Below are 12,679 nucleotides of genomic sequence, written 5' to 3'. Positions count from 1 at the left end.
TTTCACATGTATATGGCTCTCTATCTAGGATTCCTTTTCCATTTTATTAGTAAATTTATGTATCTCTTTACTAACACTACATAGTCTCATTTGCTGTAGATTTACAATAATTCTGATCTTGATCTGGTAAGGCAAGTCCCTTCAACTTATATTTCTGGAGTTTCTTGGCTATTCTGGGACTTCAGATTTTCATATAAATCTGCTTTTCAGGTTACACACATGCATATATGCGCAGACACAAACATTCTTGGGATTTCCTTTAGAATCACATTGAAGTTACAGCTCAGTTTGTGGGGGAATTGACATGTTTTTTAGATGGAATTTTGAAATCCATGAACATGGTATTTCCTCTTATTTAATGTCCTTTCTAAGAAACTATTTCAACTTCAAAAAATAAAACAGACAAAAAGCAGCTTAAAAAGTCATGGAATCATTACTTTCAAAAATCCTGTCCAGTTATATTTGTCTTATTTAATCCTAAAAACAAGCTCAGTTGTTTTCTAGTGTTACAAAAGATGAGTAAATGAGCACAGACTAGTTAAATGAAGTGACCAAGGTCTCCTTGTTAATAAAGAACATGCACATTAAAAAGCTTGATTATATATATATCTTATAAAACTAAATCCCTTATTTTTTTACCTTCAGCATTAATACAGTACTTTCTTTGTCTTTGATACAAAAATATTAAAATATTACTATTGTAGTCTATAAATCCCATTCATTGTACCAGTGACTTTCAGGTCCTTGTTGTGGGATTTTTTTCTTCTGACTTTCACTTTGCTTATAAAGGACTCCAGTGATCAGGATAAAGCCCAGCTTGATTCATCTGGGCCACACTTCAATTGAAGTAACATTTTGAAGAGATCTTATTTATAATGGGTCCATACCTACAGAAATGGATTAAATTAATAACATGTATTTCTATATAGCATATAGCTGTTTCTTAAAAATTCATTCTCATTCTGAAAATCTTTGATTTCTAATTTAAATATTCCTTATTTATATGGATTACAAATATTACTATAGAGTGATATTTTGTGCTATATGTCTTTTTGACGTTTTTGTTTTCGGGCTTGCCTGTTTTTTTCTTCAGATAATTGTTTCTCCCAGTTTTTGCCCATTATTATTTTGAAAGTTGAACACTTTTTTTTTCTGCTCTTTTAGTGGTTACTCTCAACATTCCAGTACAGTCTTACCTCACTTATTTTCAATTCCATAGTTAAATTCTCCCTTTATCTTCCTTCTAAACTCTTAGCTCTAAGCACTTCTGAAATCACCTCAAAATCATATGCTAGTGTTGTCCTAAATTTTTAATTTTATAAAACCCTGTAAGCACACCAATTATTATGTTTATATAGTCAATATTTGCTTTTCTCCCATATTTGCCCTTCTTTTTTCCTTTTTTGCTCATTATTCTTGCATCTTAGACTATACCAATTTTTCTTTTGCTTATACTAAGTACCTTCTCCTCCCCTCCCCTCCCTTCTCCTCTCTTCTCCTCTCCTCCCCTCCCCTCCCCTCCCTTCCCTTCCCCTCCCCTCTCACATGGAAAGATCAACCATTGAGCTATAACCACTCCCCAATGAAAGTTCATTTTTTTGTTTATTTTCAGGAGGTACTGGGAATCGACCCCAGGACATCGTACATGGGAAGCAGGTGCTCAACCAGTTGAGCTACATCTGCTCCCTAATATATCCTTTTGATTTCACTTCAGTGAGTAAAGGACTCTAGATGCATAACTCTTAGCTTTGTCTGAAAATATTTTACCTCACCTTGTTATTTAAAAATATTTCTGTTGGTTACACAGTTCTAGATTGACAGTATTTTCTCTAGAATGATAGAGTTTTCAGTCTGGCTTTCATTGTAGTTATCAAGAAATCAGCTGACAGCTGTTCCTTTGAATGTAATCTGTCTTTTATCTCTGCTTTAAAGATTTTGTCTTTGACATGGTCTTGAAATTGTTACTCCTTTCTTGGCAATTTTAATCCTCTAGTTTTATATAATGTACCTAGGTATGAATTTCTTTTCATTTTTCCTACCTGATATTTGTCTTGTAGTTTGTAGCTGTGTCTCTTTCATTAGTTGTAGAAATTCTTGGCTGTTTTTGTTTTGTTTTTTTTTTTGTTTTTTTCAGGAGGTAACAGGAATTGAAACTGGAACCTCATACCTGTAAAGGACACACTCAACCACTGAGCTATACCCACTCCACTTATCTATTTTTAAAAAATAAATATTACCTCAACCTTTTGTCTTTCATGATTGAATTCTAGATCATCTCTTAAGATATCTTCCCATCACTCAGTTATGTTAAATCTGCTGTTAAACCTTTACATTGAATTTTTTAAACTTTATTTTTAGAGAAGTTTTAGATTTACATTTATTTATAGAAAAATTACACTGTAGGGAATGCCCATATAACTCCCCCTCCACACCCACGCACAGTTACCACTATTATTGACATCTTAGTGTGGTATATTTTGTTACAGCTGATGAACCAATATTGAACCATTGCTACTAACCAAAGCTATAGTTTACATTATGGTGTACACTTTGTGCTGTACAGTTCCATAGGCCTTTACAAATGCTTAACGTTGTGTGTCAGTCATTGCAGTTATTGTACAGAACTGTTTTCATGCCCTAAATATGTCTTGTGTTTCACCTATTCCTTCACTCCCTCCTTTCTGAACCCGTGGCAGCCGTTATCTTTTTTATCAGTGTTAACTAGTTCTTCCACCAACACAAGGTAAATCCACAATAACAGCTAATCCATTTTGGCCTGTGACCATCCCTGTACTACCCCCATGACTGTTCATTTCCTAGTCCTGAGGATCCTGGGATGACATCTGCTCTGATAGCCCCAGGCTGAGAGGGGACCCAGATACCCCGGGGCAGATGTAAGGAATTATTCTGTCCACAGCTCCAAACACTCCCTGATTTTTGGGGTGGGACCCCTCCGTCATAGTTTTGTTGGTTGTCCTGGGCAAGCCCAAAGAATTGGAGAGTAGGAATTGTCTGCCGGCTGAGTACTGTAGTTAAGAATACAATGAGTTGTTCTTTAAAAAAATGTATTTGTCCATGTAATTTTTCTCCCAAACCTGATCATAAATCCCTTTCTAGTTAATGGTAAGGGATAGTTTCTTCTAATTATCAAACAACCAACAAGTCCGATGATCTCTGCAGAATTATATGAAAAAGGAAGCAATGGAAATTTTCCCAATATTCTATAAAATAAGGCTAATACAATGCATTTTTCTAAGTTGATTCTATGATATCAGAAAAAAAAACCCAAAATATTGGATTCATGCTCCGAATAGTAATCAAGTGCCATGCTGCCAGGGGCTGTTCCTATTATCAGGGACACTTAATGAACTGACAAATTCCTCATTTATTTCTCTAGCTCAGTCATTTCCCCCAAACTTCAGACTCGCATATCCAACTATCCCATTTAGTATCACCACTTGGGTGTTTACTTATTACATTTCACGTGTTCAAAGCTTAACTTCTGATGTCTCTGACATGAACCTACTCATTTTTTTTAAATAGCAGAGTCAGGGTCTCCTTATTAATAAAGAGAAGAAAAAAGATGCTTAATCATATTCATATCCCACAAAGCCAAACCCCATATTCTTTTTTTTTTTTTAACCTTTAATAAAATACCTGATTTGTTGATGAATTCCAAAAAGAAATACTGGATTATGTTTGTGATCTGGTCTGTACCTGGGCCTAATTAAGTTATCGTTAGGGCTTGATTGGGCAATGTCATTAGGATGTTGAGTCCCCACCCCTTTATAAGTGGGGACTCACAGATAAAAGACATGGCAAAGGATAGAGTTGAGGGTTTCTGATGTTGGAGTCTATGCTGAAGTCTTAAGCTGGAGCCCCAGGAAGTCAACATGCAGAGGAAATAGAAGCAAGCCCCAGGAAGAGAGGACCTGAGCCAGAAGAAGAACACAGAAATAGAGAAGATTCCTTAGACATGGCAGAAACCCCACTGAAAAGACAGAGCCATTCACCTGATAATCTACAGCTGACCTTGTGGAGAGGGGCAAAGTCTAGAGAGCCTCATAGTCTACATCTGACTTTGTGGAGAAAACAGGAGCTGAGCCCCGAGGAACCCATGAAGTCTGAACCCTCACAGACGTCGGCAGCCATCTTGCTCCAACATGTGAAAATCGACCTTGGTGAGGGAAGTAACTTATGCTTTATGGCCTGGTATCTGTAAGCTCCTACCCTGAATAAATACGCTTTATAAAAACCAACTAATTTCTGGTATTTTGCATCAGCACCCATTTGGCTGACTAATACAGTACCTTCTTTGCTTTTGCCATAAAAACATTGCAATATTGTTAACTACATTTTCAGCATTTTGTTTTAGGAACATTCCTATATTTATATTAACCACAATCCTCATCTACTGCCGAAGTCACTGTTACACATTTCCTATATTCCAACTAACAATAACCTTCTACACTAATCATTTCAGCCACAATCACATCCATAAATAGTGTTTGTTACATTATAATGTGCTGCCATCCACTTCTACAAAAAAGGTTATTGGACTTTTTATTGGAATTGCTTAAATCTGTAGATCAGTTTGGGTAGAATTGACATCTTAATGATATTTAGTCTTCCAACCCATAAACAGACTGTCCTTCCATTTATTTAGATGACCTTTAGTTTCTTTTAGCATTATATTATAGTGTTTTTTGTTTAAGATTTATTTATTTCTCTCCCCTTCTCCCCCCCTCCCTCCCATCTGCTCTCTGTGTCCATTCGCATTGTGTTCTATGTCCACTTGCATTCTTGTCAGCAGAACTGGGAATGTCTGTGGCACCATTCCTGGGCAGGCTGTGCTTTTTCTATGCGGGGCGGCTCTCCTTGTGGAGCACGCTCCTTGTGCATGGGACTCCCCTATGTGGGGGACACCACTGTGTGGCACGGCAGTCCTTGCGCACATCAGCACTGTGCGTGGGCTCGCTCACCACATGGATCGGGAGGCCCTCAGTTTGAACCCTGGACCTTCTATATGGTAGGCAGACGCTTTATCAGTTGAGCCAAATCTGCTTCCCTGTATTATAGTTTTTTGAGTACAGGTCCTTTATGTCCTTGGTTAAGTTTATTCCTAAATATCCAATTCTTTTAGTCACTATTGTAAATGAGATTTTTTTTCTCTTCTCCTCAGATTGCTCATTAGTAGTGTGTAGGAATGGTATTGATTTTTGCATATTAATCTTGTATTCTGCCACTTTGCTGAAATTGTCTTAAGTTCTAATAATTTTGTTGTGGGTTTTTTGGGATTTTCTAAATACAGGATCATATTATCAATAAATAGCAAAAGTTTTATTTCTTCCTTTCCTATGTGGGTGCCTTTTTTTTTTTTCCTACCTAGTTGCTCTAACTAGAATTTCTAGTACAATATTGAGTAAGAGTGGAGCAGGTGGGCTTCCTTGACTTGCTCGCGACCTTGGTGGGAAAGCTTTCAGTATTTCATCATTGAGTACAGTGTTAGCTGTGGGTTTTTCATATGTGAACTTTATCATGTTGAGAAAGCTTCCTTCTATTCCTATCTTTTGGAGTGTTTCATCAAGTAAGAATGCTGTCTGTGTTTTGTCAAATGCCTTTTTTGCATCTATTGAGATGATCATGTGATTTTTCTTCTTCAATTTATTAATTAAAGTATTACACCGATTGGTTTACTAGTATTGAATCACTCTTGCATACCTGGTATGAAGCCCACTTGATCATGATGTATAATTTTTAAATGTGTTTTTGGAGTCAGTTAGCAAGTATTTTGTTGAGGATTTTTGCCTCTATATTCATTAGAGAAACTGGTCTGTAATTTTTTTTAATAATGTCTTTTATTTGGCTTTGGTACTAGAGTGATGTTAGCTTCATTTAATGAGCTTAATAGTATTTCTTCCTATTCATTTTTTTTAATTTGAGCAAAATTTGTATTAGATCTTTTTTAAATAATTGGTAGAATTCACTGTGATGACATCTTTTCCTGGGCTTTTCATTTTGGTGAGGTTTTTGATGCCTGTTTTAATTTCTTGTGATTGGTTCGTTGAGGTCTTCTATTTCTTCTAGGGTTAGTGTGGTTTATTTGTGAGTTTCCAGGAATTTATTCATTTCATGAATGTTGTCTAGTTTGTTGGCATACAGTTACTCATAGTATCCTGTAATGATCTCTCTTATTTCTGCTGGGTTAGTGGTAATGTCCCCCTTCTCATTTCCGATTTTATTTATTTGCACCTCTTCACTTTTTTTTTTATTCATCTAGCTAAGGGTTTAACAATTTTGTTGGTCTTCTTGAAGAACCAACTTTTAGTTCTGTTGATTTTCTCTAATTTTAAATATATATATATTTATTTTTAAAAGATACATAGATCATACAGAATTCTCTAATTTTTTTATTCCCCATTTCATTTATTTTTGCTCTAACCTTTAGTATTTCATTCCTTCTGCTTGCTTTGGGATTGATTTGCTGTTCTTTTTCTAGTTCCTCCAGGTGTGCAGTTAGGCTTTTGATTTTTTTTAAAGAAGTTTTTTCCTTCTTTATTATTTTTTAAAATGTTACATTAAAAAAATACGAGGTCCCCATATACCCTCCACCCCACTCACCCCTCTCCCACATCAACAGCCTCTTTCATCATTGTGGCACATTCATTGCATTTGGTGAATACATTTTGGAGCACTGCTGCACCACATGGATAGTGGTTTACATTGTAGTTTACACTTTCCCCCAGTCCACCCAGTGGCTCATGGCAGAACATAAAATGTCCAGCATCTGTCCCTGCAGTATCACCCAGGACAACTTCAAGTCCTGAAAATGACCCCACATCATATTTCTTCTTTTCTCTCCCTACCCTCAGCAGCTACTGTGGCCACTTTCTCCACACCAATGCTACAATTTCTTCCATTACTAATCACAGTAGTTCCATAGTAGAATATCAGTAAGTCCACTCTAATCCATACTCTATTCCTCCATCCTGTGGACCCTGGGATGGTTATGTCCAGTCCCCCTCTACATCAAGAGAGGGCTTAGATTCCACACGGATGTTGGAGGCAATTCTCTTGCTTGCAGTTGTAGGCACTCTTGGCTCCCTGGTGTGGTGGTTGACCTTCTTCACCTCCCTGTTAGCTGGCCAGGGTAAGCCCAATAAACCAGAGGGTAGGAGTTGTGAGTCTGCTGAGGCTCAGGGCCTGGCAGTCACATGGACAGTCCAGAGATTCAGGTCTCCTGAGTATATACCAACCCCAGCACCAACCACAGGTCTGGTAAAAGTAACAGAAGAGGCATGTGTAGAAAGGTCATATCTGAGTCCAACTCCATCACAGTCAGGAACACAAACTCCAAAGTAGGGCCAACTGACATGGCAGTGAACTCCAGAGCCATCTCCCATGACCGTAGAACCTGTGGGTCTCTGTAGCCCTCAGGAGAACCAGTGCCTGGACTTCTCTCTACTTTGGCTGTCTCTGGGACCCCGCGGAGGCGTGCATAAGCATTACCCCTCTGTTGACCTCCTGACTCTTTTTTTGGAAAGTCATAGCCATATAAACTCATTTGTCCTTTCCATTTCCCCCTTTTGTCCAGAGTCATAAAGCAGTTTTTAACATCTGATATTACATGTAGGCTGAGATATTCTCCTGGTCTGAGTTGGCCCTTTTATCAAGGTCTTTTTCTAGTTAACATCATCAGCTGGTGCTTGGTAGTAATTCCTCGGCACCAGGGAGGCTCATCCCTGGGAGTCATATCCCACGCTGGGGGGGGGGGGGGGGAGGTAATGCATTTACATGTTGAGTTTGGCTTAGAGAGTGGCCACATTTGCGCACCATGGAGGTTCTCAGGAGGTAGCTCTTAGGTACCCTGCAGCTCTAGGCCTAGTTCATATTTCAGGCGCACAGGCCCATAATCGTAGCCATCAATATCAAGGGCTCATTGTTGGACCATCCATCTTTATTAGTCTTTACCATTGCACTTGGGAGATTGTTGCTGTTCCATTGGGGAATGTGATAGAGCTCCCCTGGTTCGGTACTCCTAGCTCAGTACCCCCTCAGTTGTCATTTTTAACTGAAACCACTATGAAAATATCCAAACATTTTTATGTACCCTGTATACATGCCCTGGAGAACTCCCTCCCAACCATGTGCCGCCCCCCACCCCCCCCATCAATAACACCCTGCACCAGTGTTCCTCCCCTGCCATAGCTGAACCTCTCTGTGGTCCAAAACTTCTTTAAAAATGAAGCTTAATATATTGCCAGGTTCCATTAATAGTAAAATGGAATATCATGATGGGTTTAAAGGTAAGATATAGAATACATACTAATTTAGAAAAATTAAAGCTAAAATAAATTGGGGTATCAAAAAATGAAAAAGCTTTTTTCTTGATGTTTTGCCTTTCATCACTGCTATAGGTGTTGCCCTGTATGTACAGTGGCAAGGCAATTTCTTCCATTTATTCCTCAGTGTCTACATCCTTTTTTTCCCCTACTTATTTTGTCTTCACAGAAGGTTTAGATCACAGTAATTCACACAGTAAATCACAATATATAATGCTCCCACATATCCAACATCAAACACTTTGTCCCTTCCCCAGCAATGATCTTTTTACATGTCCATATTATATTTGCTGCAGCTGATGTACAGACATTGAAACAATAGCTTTTGAACATGGTTCCATTTGTATTTACATTATGGTGTATATTTTAGACTACACAATTTTCTAAATTTTTATTTTTTTTTAAAGATTTATTTATTTATTTAATTCCCGCCCTTCCCCTAGTTGTCTGTTCTCTGTGTCTATTTGCCACGTCTTGTTTCTTTGTCCGCTTCTGTTGTCATCAGCGGCACGGGAAGTGTGGGCGGCACCATTCCTGGGCAGGCTGTATTTTCTTTTGCGCTGGGCAGCTCTCCTTACGCGTGCACTCCTTGCACGTGGGGCTCCCCTACGCGGGGGACACCCCTGTGTGGTGTGGCACTCCTTGCACACATCAGCACTGCTCATGGGCCAGCTCCACATGGGTCAAGGAGGCCCGGGGTTTGAACCGCGGACCTCCCATGTGGTAGACGGATGCCCTAACCACTGGGCCAAGTCCGTTTCCCTAAATTTTTAGTTATGTTTTACATTATGGTTTACATTTTAGCCTATAGACTTTTATACGTTTTTGGTGTAATTTAACATGTCCTATATCCTCATTGCATGATCTTGTGGAACACTTCCATTGCCCCACAGTTACACTGATTCCATCTATTCAATACCTCTTTCCCCCTCCTCTTAGTGCCCACAGTGACAATCATTCTTCATTACTTGAAAGACCATATTCAGAGATACTTGCAACAATGCTGAGGGCTTGACATACTCAACTGCCCATTGGGAGCCACCAATTCTCTCAAGCTATACACTGTTTGAGAACATCAGTCCTCCCCAGGACGTGGGTATACCTTCACTCTCATTGTATGGGTCTCCACCCAAAGATATAACCCACTATGACAAAATGAGCACTCACACACTCCCTAGAAGCTTGCCCTGTGTCAGATGCCCCCCCCCTTAAGCATCTTAAACAGGTAACCTTCCTTATTATATTTTCTAAAGAGTTTTCTCTGCATTATAATTTCAACCACACATCTGCATCTGACAATCTCCTAAGTTCAAATGTTCCCTCTACCCTCCCCCCAATTTCTTGGGCTTAAGCATTGAGGGCTATAAATTTCCCTGTCAGCACTGCATTTAAACTTGCCTTCATTTCTGAAGGATAGTTTTGTTGGATAAAGAATTCTTTGCTGGCAGCTTTTCTTTTTCATTACTTTAAATATACCACTGCCTTCTTGCCACCCATGGTTTCTGATGAGATATTGGCACTTACCTTCTTGTAGCTCTCTTGTAAGTAATACGTTTTTTTTTTTTTTTTTTTTTTTTGCTGTCCTCAGAATCCTCTCTTTATCTTTGGCCTTTGACATTCTCAGTAATAGATGTCTCAGAGTAGAACAATTCAGATTTATTCAGTTTGAGGTATGTTTTCCTTCTTGCATATTGATATTTATGTCTTTCATAAGGGTTGGAGACTCTTCTTTCAGTATTTCCTCAAATATTCTTTCTACCCTTTTTCCATTCTCTTCTATTTCTGGGACACCTATAATGTATATGTTTATGCATTTCACATTGTTATTCAGTTTCCTGAGATCCTGTTCAGTTTTTTCCAATTCATTTTTTTTCTTATCTTTTCAAGTTTAGATGCTGTCTTCCAGTTCACTAATTCTGTCTGCACCTAATTCAAATCTGCTATTATATGTCTCTTGAGGGAAGGCTATCTAGGCGGGCTGCGGTGGGCCGAGGGAACCGGTAGAACGGACGGGCTTCCTGCTCTCCGCAGGGGCATGGGCGAGTCCCGCCCTCCCTGTCTGGCGAACGGGCCGCCCGCTCTTTGCCGAGGTACGGGCGAGCCACGCCCTCTTGACCGTTCCTGCCTCACCGCCCAGCCCGACCTACTGCTTCCCCCTCTTCCCCCTCGCCGGGGCCATGCCATCCAACGACCACCGGCCAATCCCCGCCGGCCAACTTTCACATCGCCTAACTCCCACCAGCCCCGACCAACCAACGCCCCACACGCCGTCTCCTGCCTGCCCCGTCCCCTCACCCCACAATATATATTGTCCAGCACTTCCTGAATAAAGCAGACTGCACATTGCCACCACTTGCCGTCTCCGCAGCATTCTTCGCGCCCGCTGTGCGTCCGCCTAGCCCCCCCCACCTCGAGCAGCCTGGGCAAAGCCAAAGGAGCCCCCCAATACATCAAATGGCGCCCAACGTCCTGGGGCAGGTAAGGACCCCCGTCTCCTCTGCATAACCGCTGTTAGAGGAGACCCCACCGTCTGCCTTTGGCGGACCCCCGTCTCCTCCGCATAACTGCCGTTAGAGGAGACCCCACCGTCTGCCTTTGGTGGACCCCCGTCTCCTCCGCATAACCGCCGTTGGAGGAGACCCCACCGTCTGTCTTTGGCAGACCCCCTCGACCCGCCCCGATCAGGCGCGGTCCCCTCCACCTGGCACTCCGCGCAGGCCCCTTCGTCCTCCGTCTCCGGAGGACTCTGGCACACGGCAGCTCCGGCCTCTCAACCCCGGCTGCCACCACGAACTTCCCTAACAACCCCTCTCTTCGCTGCCTTGCTCCATAACTTGGCGGCCCCTAAGAACCCCTCTTTTCACTGCCTTGCTCCATAACTTGGCGGCCCCCCCAACCTCGGCGCCTGTCCCCCACCCTCTAACTTACAGTGTCTGGACGCGGGAGCCAACCCGCAATCCCTGAGTGACCTCATACGATCAAAGGTGGTCTGGGGGGGTCCCTGCACAGGGACCCTCTTCCATGTTGGGGGATTATACCGACCCGCTACGGTCAAGAGGCACCTAGGATTCCCATGGAGTCAACTCTCTCCCTTTTGCCGGCGCTGGCCACACCTCTCTCCACCTCTCTTGGCGGATGAACCCCCACAACTTCTTCCCTTGCCTCCTCCTCTCCCCTCTTTGCGCCCTCGCCCTCACAGCTCTCCTCTGCCGCTCCAACCCCTGCCTGGCATTCCTCTTTTTCCTTGCAGTGCTAATCGCCCTCCCCCTGCTCACCCTCCTTTTGCTCGGCGAGCTCTCACTGTAAGTCATGGGAGCCTCTCTTTCGCGCAAGCAGGCGCCTCAAGTCCGCGCCCTGGCGGCCCTGCTTGACTATCACCAATGCAAGTTCTCCATCCAGCAGCTGCAATCCTTCTGGGACCTCCTTCTCCCCTTTAATCCCTGGCTCGTGACCGCTAACCTTTGGGACCCAGACACTTACCGGCTCTTAGTCGATCGAGTACTGGCAGCTACGCAACACGACAATAAGCGTTTCCCCCCGGGCCTTATTCCCGCTCTCATTACGCTTCAGTCCTGCCTCCAAGGGGCGCATCCCCCCGAGGCCTTTGTTGCGGAGGAGGAAAACAGCACTCCCCCCGCGCCCAGCCCTGACTCTGTCTCAGCATGCGCTCAGTTGGAGCAAGTGCTAGAACAAAGCCCACCAGACCAAAAGGGCAAACAGGGCCCGCTAGGCCAAAATGGCGAACTTCCGCCTTCTTCCTCTGCGAGCGGCCCGCCAAAACTGCGGGGCCACATACAGCTCGAGTACCCGGATATCTCCAACGTGGGGCTTCCTAACAAAGGAGAAGTGGGCGTGGCTCCCCCTCCACCGCCTTATGGGACCGCCTCCATCCCGCCCGGCACACCCCCAGCGCCTGCGCCATCCGGCTGGGGCGAAATCCCTCCCTCCCCTTCCACCCCTGCCTCTTAGGATCCGCCCGCTTCTGCGTCATCGGAGGGGCCGGCCTCACTTGCAGCTTCCGACCCCTGGGCTCCGCCTCTCCGCAGCACTTCCTCTCTCGCCCCCGCCCCAGACTTCCCTTCCGCTCGCCTGCATGCCACCTCTCAGCACCTCCCCCTCTCCCCAACCCCGCCCTCTATTTTCCCCATCAATGTTACACGGTCTTGCAACCGGCCACTAGCCTGGTACCCCCAAGACCCCGAGACCGTCAAGCGCCTTCGCAAGGCTGTTAAGGAGGATGGGCTCCACAGTCCTTATGCCAAGCAGCTCCTGGAGGATCTCTCAGGGGAGCTTAATATCCCATATGATTGGTTCTCTCTTGCCCGCGCCATCCTCAC

The 12,679-nt window shown here is 43.1% G+C and overlaps 1 long non-coding RNA gene across 2 annotated transcripts in view; it reads right to left on the bottom strand.

Annotated features, from left to right (window-relative positions):
* Positions 1–12,409, bottom strand: part of LOC111760988 (uncharacterized) — a 65,742-nt gene extending 53,333 nt beyond the window's left edge. For both annotated transcript variants that reach the window (XR_002794489.3, XR_009180387.2), the window contains exon 1: positions 9,867–12,409. This is a non-coding gene — a long non-coding RNA (uncharacterized lncRNA). The remainder of the gene's footprint in view (positions 1–9,866) is intronic.
* Between the last annotated feature and the right edge of the window lie 270 nt (positions 12,410–12,679).

Source organism: Dasypus novemcinctus, chromosome 14 (genome assembly GCF_030445035.2).
Source record: "Dasypus novemcinctus isolate mDasNov1 chromosome 14, mDasNov1.1.hap2, whole genome shotgun sequence".
NCBI classification, from domain to species: Eukaryota; Metazoa; Chordata; class Mammalia; order Cingulata; family Dasypodidae; genus Dasypus; species Dasypus novemcinctus.
Note: the sequence above shows the minus strand (reverse complement) of the source record. Positions and strands in the feature narration are given on the sequence as shown.